This window comes from Vipera ursinii (genome assembly GCF_947247035.1).
Source record: "Vipera ursinii genome assembly, chromosome: 4".
Taxonomy (NCBI): domain Eukaryota; kingdom Metazoa; phylum Chordata; class Lepidosauria; order Squamata; family Viperidae; genus Vipera; species Vipera ursinii.
The window spans coordinates 36,944,613-36,959,694 of record NC_139514.1 but is presented as its reverse complement, the minus strand read 5'-3'; positions in this window follow the sequence as shown (position 1 = coordinate 36,959,694).

Sequence of the window (15,082 nt, the reverse complement as noted above, 5' to 3'; positions counted from 1 at the left end):
CACGACTACCTCTAGGGTCGCCAATTTACCATTTTTACAGATCACAAGCCCCTGTTAGGGATTTTTACAGTAAATAAACAAATGCCCCAAATTTTATCTCCCCGCATCCTTAGATGGTCCACCTTCTTGTCAGCCTATTCTTTCACATTAGAACACAAACCAGGTTAAAGCATGGGTCACACAGATGGGCTCAGCAGGCTGCCCCTACCAGAGATAGACCCAGACCCCGCACCAGCTGGAAAAATACTAGCTATATACGAACTGCCAGAATGCCCATTATCAGTCAGGGACATTTCTGCAGCCACAGCTGCGGACAAAATCCTGGGCAGAGTCTTAGGCTACGTCACTTCAGGGTGGCAAACCACACCCCCAGAGCCAGAATTTCAGCCCTACTTTCTAAAACAAAAAGAATTATCCTCCCACCAGGGATGCATATTATGTGGTAGCAGGGTAATAATACCTGAAAAACATAGACTGAAAGTCCTAGAAAGCCTCCACGAGGGTCACCCGGGAACTGTCAAAATGAAAGCTTTAGCCAGAAGCTACGTCTGGTGGCCTGGCCTCGACAAGCAAATAGAGACACATGTGGCTGGGTGTTACCCCTGCCAACTTGTCAGAGCAGCCCAACCCCAAGCTCCGGTACACAGATGGGAAACAACAAAAACACCCTGGTCCCGCGTCCATTTAGACTTCGCAGGTCCCTTCCAGGGACAAATGTTCCTAATAGTGGTAGATAGTTATTCTAAGTGGTTATAGGTGGCCCCAGTCACAAGCACGACCTCAGCAGCCACAATACAAGTATTAAGGGGGTTGTTTGCCACACATGGGCTTCCGGATGTGTTAGTCTCCGATAACGGCCCGCAATTTACTTCCCACAAATTCCAGAGTTTCACAACGGCGAACTCTATTAGGCACACCACCACGGCTCCGTTTCACCCCTCGACGAACGGCTTGGCTGAGGTGATGGTGAAGTCAACTAAAGAGGCACTGTGGAAAATCATCACCGGCAATTGGCACCGCAGACTTGCTCAATTCCTATTAGCACAACACACCACCCCCTGCACGACCACCGGGAAGTCCCCGGCAGAACTCCGCTGGGGCAAATGACTTACGACCAGATTGGATCGTTTACATCCAGACAGAACCCCAGCAGACCCAGAACTTCCCCTCCGGCACAGGACTCTCAATATCGGGCAAGCCGTCTGGGCTAGAAACTACAGAGGCGGGAATAAGTGGACACAGGGGGTCATCATAGAACAGACGGGTCCCCTGTCATACATCGTCGATACCGGGAACAACACCCACCTCCGTAGACAGATCGACCAGTTACGGCAACGCAGCCCACAAAATATGGGGGAAAGGGGGAACTACGAAATGCTATCAGAACACACCCCCCCCGCAAACACTGCCACACCAAAACCTCCCCGAACAAATGTCACCACAGCAAAACCCCGCACAAAATGACTTTCTCCCCTAACACAGAAGGGACTCAGAAACGACGGAGCCAAACCCCCTGCCCCCCGAGCCAGACTCTAATAGAAGCAATACACCTAGGGACAAGGAACGACCAGAGGAGACACCCCCCCCCGACACTCCGAAAGAACAAAAAGACCCCCCACCTACTTGGAAGACTTCGAATGGGGAAACCCAAAAAAGAAACAGTCGGGGAACGTCAACTCAATCAGAGGGAGGGGTAAGGGGTGTTATGTATTCACATGTTAATGTAACGTTAAACATACTTTAATATATAAACCAACGGGGCTGAGATGAACCGCGGCAGCTTTTGACAGCTGTCAAAAGCTGCCGGAGAGAACTATGCAGGCGCTAACCGACTGACAGCTCTCGGCTGTCAAAGTTGCCGGCTACAGCGCACGCGCCACCAGATGACAGCTCCGAGCTGTCAAACCAGCCCGACTCCGACTGGCTGAAGCGAACGAAGCGGGAAACTGGCGCAGCCCCGATTGGTCAGACATCTGACAGCTGCAAGTATAAATAGAGCGATGTTCTTCTGTTTGTTTGCCTGGTTCCTAATAAAGTTAAGTTTGCTTAACTTCGCTGTCCTGCCTGCTCCTTCAAAGCACAGAGAGAAAGATTAGTCCTTCAGATGTTGGTGGTGGAGATACCACTGCGGCAGAAAACCCTGATCCTGAGTCATGATTAGGGTAATTTTGATCTCCACAAAGTTAGGCCTAAAGTTCAAGTGTTAAGGTGTTGGAGTGTAAAGTCATCAAAGTTTTGTAGGTGATGGAAATTTGGAAGTTGGATTCAAAGATAATTTAATACAATATCTAAATGAAATCAATTTTGTGAATTAAGCCAACAATTTGGACTGAATCACCACTCAAATCAGATTCTTCAGATATTGTATCTGTTTACTCAGTAACATCTTCCTTAAAAAGAAAAAGCACGCAGTTGCTTAAACTTGCAAACACAGGCTACAATCCCTGTAAATGGTATGTAAACCTAGCTGGATGTTAGACCCATTAAACTCACGGGAATTTATGTTTGAGTAAACATGTGTAGGAGCAAATTGTCAATGATCCAAATATTATCAAAGTTGTTAAAATCTTCCCCATATTAATTGAAACATATATAAACAGCTGTCAAAATCACTGTCCGCTAATGTATTGTTCAGATGGTTAGAATAGTATATTATCATTTCCAGCTGCTATTTGTATAACATTTGGGGTATTAGTATTGTTCTTGTCATTATTATTATTATTATTATTATTATTATTATTATTATTATTATTATTATTATTATTATTATTATTATTATTATTACTATTATTATTATTATTATTGATATTGATATTATTGTTATTGTTGTTATTGTTGTTATTATTATTATTCAATATCATCTATATAAAGCAATGTTTATGGAGTTCATTCAGCTTCTTTAGGTTTTTTTTAACTTGGCCAGATTCTGGACAGTTTTATTAGAATAATATGTAGAGCTGTATGCTTCCTTTTAACCTCCCTGCTATTAAGTCTTTTCTGACTTTGGGGTGGGGGAGACAGAGGGAGGGAAAGGGGAGTTTTCTGCCTTCACCAGGGATCTCTGAAGCAAGGCAGTTCCATCCATCACCTGCCCCATGAGCACACTTGTAAGCAGGATGTGGCATCTTATACTTTTAAAATAGAGATGGGGGAAGAGAGAGGAAAGAGCCTTAAATGCTGAGAAACTCTGATTATTCTTTGTTCTTACGTATTAAAAATGAAAACTTTCCTGGAAGTATTCTTACAGATGTTGACTCAGGCCCTTTCCTCTTTAGAAAGGTCCTGCGTCAATTAGATAGATAACCTTTATTGTCATTTTTTTTTGTTCCTGTGGGCACAATGGCACACATTAAAAATGAAATTTATTTGCTTCCTCTCAAAGTGTACACATACACAGCACATTTAAAACACACTATATGCAACCTATGTATAGAACTACACCCTTACATGTAAGTAACATATAAATATTATTCACTGTCCATCTTGAATGCATAACGGAAGGAGGAAGCTTTAAGAGTTCAGAAGGTTAATACATTATGGAACAAAACTGTGACTGAATATGGATTTTCTGCTTCCGATACCACGAAGCCACGAAATTGCAATATTCAAGCAAGATTCAGTTTTGATACATTTCTTTCTGTCTTCTGTTTTGCTTTCTTCTCCTTTTTGGGGGGAGACGGATAAATTGTGGATATTATCTCCAACTATCGGTTATATAGATATTTTTATTTAGTTCCCTAAATTTAATCACAGAATCATAAGATTACTTTAAATTCTGTATAATATTATTTTGACCAACTATATGAAAGCAAGACAGTGGCTGCTGCTTCCGAATAGAGTTGCCATGGGAAAATTTTTGAAAAATGTCTTGTAGGACCTGCACTTTAAACATTGTCTTAATGAAAGGAATGAATGTATGAAGTTGAACCATTTTGTTTTATTCCTTCAACCTTTTATTATGAACAAATGTTATTTTTGTGCTTATATAGGCCATACAATCTATGACAAAGATAAAGACCCCAACACCTATAGTTTTACAGATTTTCAGTGAAACCAGTCAAAAGCAGTACAAACCAGTGTAAAATCTGTAATGTTTTTCATAAGGAAATACATCAGAAAAAGCAGTGGCAGCTGCAAGAAAATTCTAAACTGCTTTTTCAGTCCCAGTGGCGACATTTTAAAGTCAGTCTCAAGAATGGGTATTTCAGATCAAAGGGATTAGTCAATTGTCATTTAGAATTTTGGGACAAAATATAATTGCAATACCACACAGCTCTGAAAGGACAACACTAATGAATCAGCAGTGGAGAAATAATGAATCAGCAGACATCAGCATCTTCTAAAATATTCCTTGTCATGTGGCAGAATTGACTATGTTAATATCACTAAAAATTATCTTTTCATCATTCAGTGCAAATGAAAACAGTGAATGCTTTTCTAAAAAACAGCTTCCCAGTTTCAAATGTACAACTCACTAAAGTTGTACATTTAAAAAAAATATCTAACAGTATTTCTTAATTTCAGTGACTTTAAGTCATGTTGACTTCAACTCCCAGAATTCTGGAGTTCTAACCATTGGATTATATTGAGATAAGCAGACCCCACTAGTAGAATTCAGCTGACAACTTCAAACCAGTATAAGAGGTTAATGTAGAATTTGAGGATACCTTTTTTGAACTCTGAAATGGTTGTCAATTACTAGCATAAGCTAGGGAAAAAAAGCTTAGCCGGAGACAGCTAAACTGTTTTAAATATATGTATTTGCATTTCTAAAATCATTTCCTTTCTCAGAGAAATTCAGGATGATGTTATACAGTTTTTTAGAACAAGTCGGTGATGTATCTAGACCTATGTGATAGTATTTTAATTTTTTATTTACTTTAAAAAAGCTAATTAGTGAATTGCGATGAACAAAATAATCCTTCAGTGATACTGCAATAAAGAAACCTCTATGACAGTGACCCAAGGTCAGGTAACATGATTCATAACTTGAAATTATTATGAACTTAAATTCCCTAGACCCCAGTCAAACATTTTACCCATTATTGTATAAGGATAAATTAAATCTGTATAAGGCTGAATTAAACAAGTTGGGGGGAAAATAAAGATACAATCTGCCATAACTTAATCTTGCACATTTATAGTCAATATATTTGTGTAAGTGAAGTCATTTCCCCACTAGCTATTTATATTATCTTCTTAAATTATCCAACCATTGTTGGGGCAAAATAAGAGTAATAAAAATAGGACAGACTTTATATCATTTGTACAGTGGCTTGATGATAATCTAAGATGCTAATGGAGATATATCTTTCAAACAAATGCCCTCTGAATCCTTGCAATCCTAATAAAATTGTATAATCCTTTGTGTACCTTTTAAAGACCCAAGTTCCCCAGGTTGCCATCTCTTAAAATTAAGGACAATGTTCTATTTTGTCAGCTCAGCTCAGGGGTTTTGAATACTGTCAGGCTGTGGAACTTGACAATCACAATAATAATTCTCAGCACTCTTGATCAAGAGGCTAAGTAATTGTGGTAAAAAAAACCTGGCAATATAGCAAAAAGTAACTTTTTTATTCTAAATGCAAATTAACATTTTCAGGATACAAAACACAGAACTCAAAATTCACAATTATATGAAAGATTAATGTTTTAACTAAACAAATCAGTGTGTTTGGCATTTTTATTATTGTTGCCCCAAAATATTAAAAAAACAAAACATTTTCTTCTCATGGCATTCTGAACACTTTCTCTCGGAATACTTAGGGCAGTGATGGCGAACCTTTTAGAAACTGAGTACCCAAACTGCAACCCCAAACCCACTTATGTATTGTTGGTTGCCGGGTGGGTGTGGCCCATTGGGTGGGCGTGGCCCATTGGGTGGCTGTGGCTGTGATGGTAACGGTAGACTGGGTGGGAAGCAAAAGTTCAATCAATTCCAACTTTGCGAGATCTTTTTTTTCCCGCGAGAAGTTGAAATTGATTGATTGATCTAAACTTTTTTTTTGCACATGGCGGCAGAGGCCTAAAGTGAAAAGGTTTTATGAAACCCAGCTGAAGGCCTAGGACAGGGGCGACGGAGCGTGTGCCCACAAAGAGGGCCATAGGTTTGCCACCACGGACTTAGGGCTTTCATCTTTCAAGCTGGAATGTTTGGTTTCTAAATGTCTTGCTAATTTTGTAGGATTTAGACTGTTCATATCCAAACTTGCTGAAATTTAAGGCACAATCCATTTGATTTATCTTTCTTGCCAGTTCATGGAAAACTCAATTTGATAAAGCTCTGATCATATTACACTTTTTTACTACAGTTTGATATTAATTTCTCAAAAATTTTGCCATAACCAGAAGACATAGCCTTACCAAGCAGCACTAAAATATCCTGTTTTCATCTTTTTTCTATACTGTCTGCAATTGGGCAATTTTGTAACCAATGACCCATACCTGGAAAAAATAGTATTATGTATAACAAAAATAAAATAAAATAGAAATAATATGCAAGTATTGAGAGGTGCAAGAGACGTGGTGGCTCAGTAGATTAGGATGCTGAGCTTGTCGATTAGAAGGTCGGCAGTTTGGCAGGTCGAATCCCGAGTGCCGTGTAACAGAGTGAGTGCCTGTTACTCGTCCCAGCTTCTGCCAACCTAGCAGTTCGAAAGCATGTAAAAATGCAAGTAGAAAAATAGGGACCACTATGGTGGGAAGGTAACAGCATTCCGTGTGCCTTTGGCGTCTAGTCATGCCGGCCACATGACCACAGAGACGTCCTCGGACAAGCACTGGCTCTTCGGCTTTGAAACAGAGATGAGCACCGGCCCCTAGAGTTGGAAACGACTAGCACGCATGTGTGGGGGAACCTTTAACTTTACCTTTACCTTATTGAGAAGTGCATCTTGAATGGGTGTTGATAGCACTTTTTTACTATTTAAATTTCTGATAATGAAAAGGGAAAAATGTTGTAAATGGAAATATATGAGAGGTTAGTGCTAAGTCCTTAGTGCTCCCAGTGTGGTTATTTTCTTGCAGACATTTCATTACCCAAACTAAGTAACATAATCAGTTACCTAGTTTGAATAATGAAACCTCTGCAAGAAAACAAGCTCAGAGAGCACGAAAGAGCCCTCGTTTCACACCTGAGCTACAAATAGTCTCTTATATTAATAGAAATATATTTTAGATGTTCAAGGTTGTCATCTAGGAGACATTCCTGAGTGACAGATAGGATGACCATATATTTATTATTTCACTGATATTTTTTTTGCAGAAGTTCAGTTTGCAATTGGCACAATGCAATTTGTTCAATCTGTTTCTAGCAATACATCTAAGTCATCACATAACATAGAGCCTTCATGTTCTAATAAGCATTTCTCCAGTCACAATGAGGAAAGTTTATATGAAAGATGTCAAGTTGCACCTACTGATCTGTATAATAAAAATGAAAAAATAGAGTAATGCTGCTATTATCAATGGGATCTTTTATCCCTTCCCCAGAGAAGAAGAAACCGAAGTATTTGTTTTGACACAAACAACCTTCTACATTTCAAACAACATGTCAGAAATTTAGTTTTGCTTCATTTAGAAGATAAATGGAATAATCAAGCTGTCTTTGCTTTTTGGAGAAAAAGTTATGTGACCAGCTTATAAAACATAGATAAAGATAGATAAGGGTAACTATTTTGTAGAATTTTACTTCACTGGCACAGAACATTCTCTTTCAGTGAAGCATCCTATACATGTGATTGGATGTAATTCCAAAACTCCTTTGCTATCATGACAACAATCCTAATACATCTGAAGTCACCAGCCTGGAAAAGTTGATGTAGGACTATGGAGAATAGTTTATGGCCACCTCCAAGGCAGTGGTGGTCCTTCTTTCCACAGAGGAATGACCCTATTGTGGGCATCTACAGCAAATTGAGATTAGGTCAAAATGGTGATATGATGACTTCACACAACCCTTCCCCCCACATTGTACTTAATAACCTGAAACCTGATGCAAATTCATGTCACATTTTTTGTCCCAAGATATCTGATACACATTTAATGTAGGAGATGAGCTGGGCAGAAGGGAAGGGTCAAATGTTTAATTATTCATGAATCCCTTCATGCCCACAAGAGATCTAAGTGCAGGCCACTGTGAATTCCTTATTTGAAGCCAAATTACTTTAACCATTAGTAGTAGAAAGTAGAAAGTAGAAAGCTTAAGCTTGTAATAAATCTTTATATTCATTTGAACTGCCTGGATCTCCTGATTTCCATGGCACTTGACATTTAATCTCTTATGCTCTTCCCCTCCAATACCTATAAATTTTAATACCTTGTTTATTGACTTGAAAAGATATTCCAGTTATTTGAAGATGTAACCTTATGTTAAATAATCAGTTTAATTAAATAACTGAATTATTGTTGTTTAATTCTATAAAAAATAGTTAACAAACCTTCACCCTCAATAATGCATTGGCTTCCAGTTGCCCTCTGGGTGAGATTCAAGGTGCTGGTGATGATCTATAAAGCCCTAAATGGCATGGGCCCGGATTATCTAAGGGAGCACCTGCTGCCAGCGTCAATTTCCCATTGTCCTGTGCGCTCCCACAGGGAGGGCCTCCTCAGGGTACCGCCGGTCAAGGATTGCTGATGGGCGATCCACAGGGGGAGGGCATTCTCTGTGGGCACACCTGCCCTATGGAATCAACTGCCAACGGAACTCCGGACTGCCCCCGACCTTCGTTCATTTCGCCGGGACCTAAAAACCTGGCTCTTTGAGCTATCTGGTCTGGACTGAGGGGTTTAATGTTTTTAAATTGTGATTTAATTTTTGTGGCTAGACTTAATTTAATTTATTTTAATTTTATATTGGATTTTTTTAAATTTTGCCTTGTAAACCGCCCTGAGTCCTTTGGGAATAGGGCGGTATATAAACCGAATGAATGAATAAATAAATAAATAAATAAATAAATAAATAAATAAATAAATAAATAAATAAATAAATAAATAAATAAATATACTTAAGCCCAACTCTAAAAACTGTTTCATTTCCATGGATTCCTATTAGAATATCAAGCATACTAGTCTAGTTGTATATGCTGAGATGGCATGTTGGCAAAATCTTTATAGGCATCATAGATGGAATGTCTAACTCAGTACAATTTATTGAGAAGCAGATTTATTCAGTTACAAAAGGTACCTCAAATAAGTGTGTATAGTATTGCAAATGTATTTTGTTCTAACTAAATGATAATGTCAGAGGTTTTTTTGACAAACTATTACTGAGAATGCTTTAAAAAGCATTTAAATTACATGGAAAATATATTTTAGCTCAAAGCAATTAAAATGAAAGATTACCACATTAATAATTTGATAAGAGCTATTGCAGGTATAGTCACCTTATCTATGTAGTCGTTAGCAGTCAAAAAATGACTTGATGACACATAATCAATCAATCAATTGCAATGCAATCTAAATCAGGATGTTTCTTGTTCAGATCTTGCCTTCTGAATTTATTAGATTATTTCATGGAAGCTATTTTTTAACACCTTCGGTCTCCATCTCATCTATAGTGTTGACAGAATCAGGATTGGAAACATGTAAAATGGAGATTTTTTAAAAAAATAAAAAGCATAAATAATTTAAAAATAAAAAAGCATAAATAGTTCTGTACTGTGAAGTAGTCATAAGGAAAGTCTTTTGTAACATTTTATTGTAAAAATGGTTATTTGTTGCTGTCTTTTCTGACATGGAATATTGCTGTGAAGTTATAATGTACTCTATGAAATACAAATACAAATTTTGTATCATATGTTGATTCTCCATTTCACTTTCCACCCTTTAAATTACAAGGAAGGGACTAGATTCATGGCATTATCATTGATAATATATCAGTGAGATGGCTGGCTATATAAATATGATAAATAAATAATTTTAAATTTCCTTGGCTAAATGCATATTTTAATTTCAGAAAAAATGGTTCTTTGAATTTTATGTTCAGTGTTTATGTATTTTGCCTTTGCTTTGTATCTATGACCTTTTCTTCTCCATATTTTCATGTTATTATCATAATGCATAGCTGGAAAAACCCAGAAAATTATTGAAACAAGGCCTTCCTTTCCAAGCAGTCTGTCCAATGGATTTTCCTATAAAAAGGTATATTTTGAATCAAGCTCTTGTATTTCTTCTTATTAAATGTGCTGCATAAATATATTTGGGAACTGGTGGGTGCGCTGAAAACTGAGCACATCTGTACCACACACTGTGGAACAATAATGTGGTTTTATGGATCTTCATTCATTCAAATGAGTTATAATGGCTCAGCTTACAGTACAAAGGTATTGTAAAATATCCATAAAAGCAACATTATAAACATTCATTATACGGTAATATAAAAAATTATATAAAAATTAATACAAAAGCAAAATAATAGCATTATAAGTTTTAGGTAAATATGTTTGGAGCTTTGAAAAATGCAATACAGAGTACTATATTATGCTTCAGTTTCTCACAAGTTACATATGAGCTGTCCAAATGTCAGCCTCTTATTCTGGAATTGACTTACTTGGTGGTAGACTCTGAGATGGGACACAGCATCACAGTACATTGCATCTCAGGCACTTTAATTTCAATGTGCTTTAGAATGAAGGCCACTACTGCAGCATGCAACAGAGGGTTTTTTTATGGCAATGTTAGATTCTAGGATTCCCCTAGATGTTTTGATCTAGGATATATAATAAAAAAAGAATACCATGTTTTCTATAGTTTTCCTTTATGTATCTAAACATGTCTTTCATGAGACCCCTTCATTTCCGTAATTTTTTTCTTCAAATATACCAGTTTCTTCAGCCTATCTTTCCAGGGCAAGTTCTCAAGATCCTATATCGCTTTTTTTTTTACCTTCTCAAACTTATCAATATACTTCAGGAAAAGTGTCCAGAGTTTCATACAGGTATAATCTCACTGCTGACTCAGTATCAGTTTGTTTGTTGACTTGTTGTCTGTAACTATAACCAAATCCTTTTTATATGCAGTACTTTCAAGTCATTAATATCTCATATTGCATATGGCTCCTTGTATGTTACTTTTGGGGAGATTTCAAGCCTATCCTTGTAAGTGGTGTTCTAGGCTTCCATCCAAGGGTTTTTGTTTTTTTGTGGCACTACTGTATATTTTTACAAACTGCACAAGATACTTTCTTCCATAGATGACATGCTGGATTCAGATTAATGGAACATAGGTCCCATTAAAATTTGTAGAAAAAAATAATCTGAATTCAATTTAAAGAAGAAAGAAACTATATTTAAGTATAAAATCGCAAAGTATCAATAATAGAACCTTTATAATATCTAAATTCAAATAAACCTGAAAATGAAAATATGCTTCATAGGCTTAAAAATCAAGCTTTCTATTGGTTTGCCCATCAATTAAAGTTCTGTTCTTTGAATCATAGTGTGAATACATTTAAAAAAACACCCTGGGATTTAACGTACTCTATTCCAATACATTTAAGTCATTCAAGACTTATTAATAACTATTTGTATTAAAGCTAGAAATGAACAGAAGAGAATTGGTGTTGAATCTGATTGCAGGAAAAAAATGTGGCCAAAAGTTTTTCCCATACTTCATTACCCGATAGATTTCTGTCTTTTCGTAAAACATCTGTTGTGATATGGCTATAATCAAACTGATCCCCTCAGGATCAGGAGAGGTTTGCAGAAACAAGGAAATACAAGAATTGAAAACAGGATGAAAAAGATTCCATTGCCAACTTCCTTCCAGAAACAGTTATTTGGCTCTTTCATATCATAGCTTTAATTTTGTGAAATATTTTTATATTTATGGCTTTCCTCTTCCTTTATAAGTTTAGAATGATCCAACGTAGCAACTTCTTCTTTTATAAAACCAAAAAAAGCAATTTTGACATAAAAGGTTTGATATATTTATTCCAGGTCCATTAGAATTCTGGAATGAAATGGATTGATTAGGCAGATTAAACAAAATGTCATTTCAAAATGTCATTTCAAAGGCATGCAATTTCTCAAACCAGTGAAATAAAAGCTGAGTGGCTGATGACTAGGCTGATGGTTCCTTGTTATTTCTTGGCAGCAGCATGGAAATGATTTTATACTGCTTTCTTACAAGATGTTTGGTCAAGTTCCCATTCTAGCTTACAGTCTTGTGGTTTCCTAGTGGTCTCCCATCGAAGTATTGCCTAGGTTTGACCCCACTTTGCTTTTGGGCATTAGCCAACATTAGCAAGGAGCTGCCTCCATGCCAATTTCAGAATTGCCAAAAAAGCTGTTTTGCTAATGAAAGAATTTTTGCTGCCAAATAGGCATTAAGAATTAGGCAGTTTGATGGTTTTCTATCTTTCATTAAAAGTCAGGAATCAGCAAGTACAGAGAATCTATTTGGGAATATGGATCCAAGATATTTATAACATTTATAATATAAATCTTTTTCCTGGAAATATATAATAGGCTGTTAAATCTGAGAAGGTGTGTGTGTGTGTCTGTCTGTCTTTGTGTGTATATGTATGTACATGTGTTTGTAAATCATAACAGTATATATTCACTTTCATATATATACTGGTACTAACCATAAGGTTTACTGATTCCCTTCAAGGAATGCTTCACAGGATTATTTTTGATAAATGGCAAATAAGCCTAATTACTCATATATTGCCTAAATGCCTCCAGAGACACCATTGGTAGACAGATGTGTGCATTTATTTATTTATTACATTTATATGCAACCTATCTCATCATCAAAATTGATTGCAGCTTATGGTGCAATAAAATAGAAATATAAAATATAAATGCAATCAAAATTACAAGAATTGAATAGAGAAAAGGCGTAAAAGCCCAGGGGCTGATGCACATCAGGGGTGGTGCTTTTTATCACTTCACCAATGACTTTTAATCCTGAAGTGTCTCCATTGGATCCATGCCAACTGGGCGAGCCAAGTTTTAAGGCCCTTCCTGAGGGCCAGAGGGTAGGAGCAAACCTCACCTCTAGTGGCAGTACCAAAGGGAGGGGACCACAGCAGAAAAAGGCTCTTTTCCTAGATCCCACTAGCTAGAATCCCTTGGCTGATGGGATCCACAGTAGGCCTCTTCTGCTAGAACAGATGGGAATATGTTGGAGAAAGATGGTTTTCAAATATTGTTCACTCTTACTGTAAGGACTCTAAAGGTAATAACCCATATCTTGAATTGGATCTGAAAGTAGATTGGCAGGTAATACAGCTCACAATTACAGTGGTGTTACATGTGCTCACCTAGTGTCCTCCAAAACTGTCTGCATTCTACATTCCATTCTAACTGTATCTTATCAAGGGTAGCCCCATGTAGAGAAAATTGCAGTAATCCAGATGACAGAAGATAGGTTATGAATGACTAAGCACAGAGCCTTATGATTCACAAAAGGGTACAACTACTTGAGTCGGACTTGTGAACCTAGAAGAACCTTCTCTGGATCCTGAGGCTCCACACACCTATGGCTACTCCATCTTCAGCTGAAGCCTATTTGCCTTATCCAGTCTTCCACAGCCTCCAGGCACTGTGAAAGGGCAGTGATGGCATCACTTGGGTCACCCAGAATGAAGATATACAGCTGAGTATCATATGCATATTGATGATACTACATAATGTGGTGTTGTATTATCTTACCGGTGGTTTCAGGTAGATGTTAAAAAGGAATAGAGAGAATACCAAGACCTGCAGCATGTCACAAAGGAATGACCATTGGCTGGACCTCTCATCCCTTATCAACACTGATTGGATCCAGCTTTGAAGAAAGGAACTGAACCAGTCAAACCCAATTTATAACTTCCTGTATTTTGTCATTTTTGTAAATATATTTAACAATGCAGGATTAAAAGGGGCTAATGATACCTCTTGATTTAGCTCAGTTTGTCCATAACTGATGCCACTAGGTTTTCACATCTGTTAAGGTCACACAAAGTGTTATCTCGACTGAAATTAACAATCAGCCATTTCCACTGTATCATATATTCCCATTGAGCTTCTTCTTTTTTCATTCTGACAACTGAAACTATTTTTCTTAAAAAAATAAGATATCAAAAATAATGCTGATATCCAAAGGGAGGGATTAAGTTCTACCTTTGACCTTCAGAATGAAAACAGCAGAGCTAGATTAGATGTTATAGATTCAAGGCATAAAGATTCTGCTTTTCAGTTCATCTAATTTATTTTCCCATTAATCTTCCAAGATAACTTCCGTTGGCATTGTATGAAAATAACAAATTTTATGATGGGAAAGGGAAAAAAAAGCAAAACAAAGAAAGCTACTTATCTCTATGCCTGCACAAATCCACAATCCCCCCTCCATCTTTGCATGTACGGTACATTTTTTTTATTTATGTCAGTGTTTCCTTACCACCTTTTCTTTTTTTCTGACATTTAATTAACCAGATGCCTCTGATGTCAAAGCAAACATAAAATATGGTTGCTTGCAAGGAATATGAACCTAATTAAGATGAAGTTTTGGACAAAACATAAGGCAAGTTTTGAAATCTCACCGGGTTCTAATCCACTTTATAAAATGTTCCCAGATGTTTGTGAGCACCCAAGACCATCTCAGTATCTGCCAAAGCTAATGCTTATATTGAAAATTGTAATATTAATCATTTTTGGAACAACTGATTTTATTTAGAAGATCAGCCTGTGCTTATTATTGGCAAAAGACCACTATTTTAACATGACAGAGCAGTTAAAATTTGAACCGCTATTTTGAAAACATTCAGACTATGGTAAATAACAGTAATAAATATCAGTTTCAATTCAGGGTCTTTTTTCTTAATGCCTATTGGGGCTGATTAGGGCCTGAGAGTGCTCACTCCACCTTTTAACTTGTCTTTTATCATTGCTTTTACCTATTTGGCATTTGGTTTAATTATGTTTTAACTGTATCTCTACAATGATTTTATGACTTTTTGTCTGAAAACTGCCCAGAATCACTTAAATAGTAAGATGGGCAGTGCCTAAATTTGATTGAATAAATAAATAAACAAACTAGATTTAGTTGACATTGTTTTATTTTCTCCTACAAAACTATTTTTTTTGGAGAATGA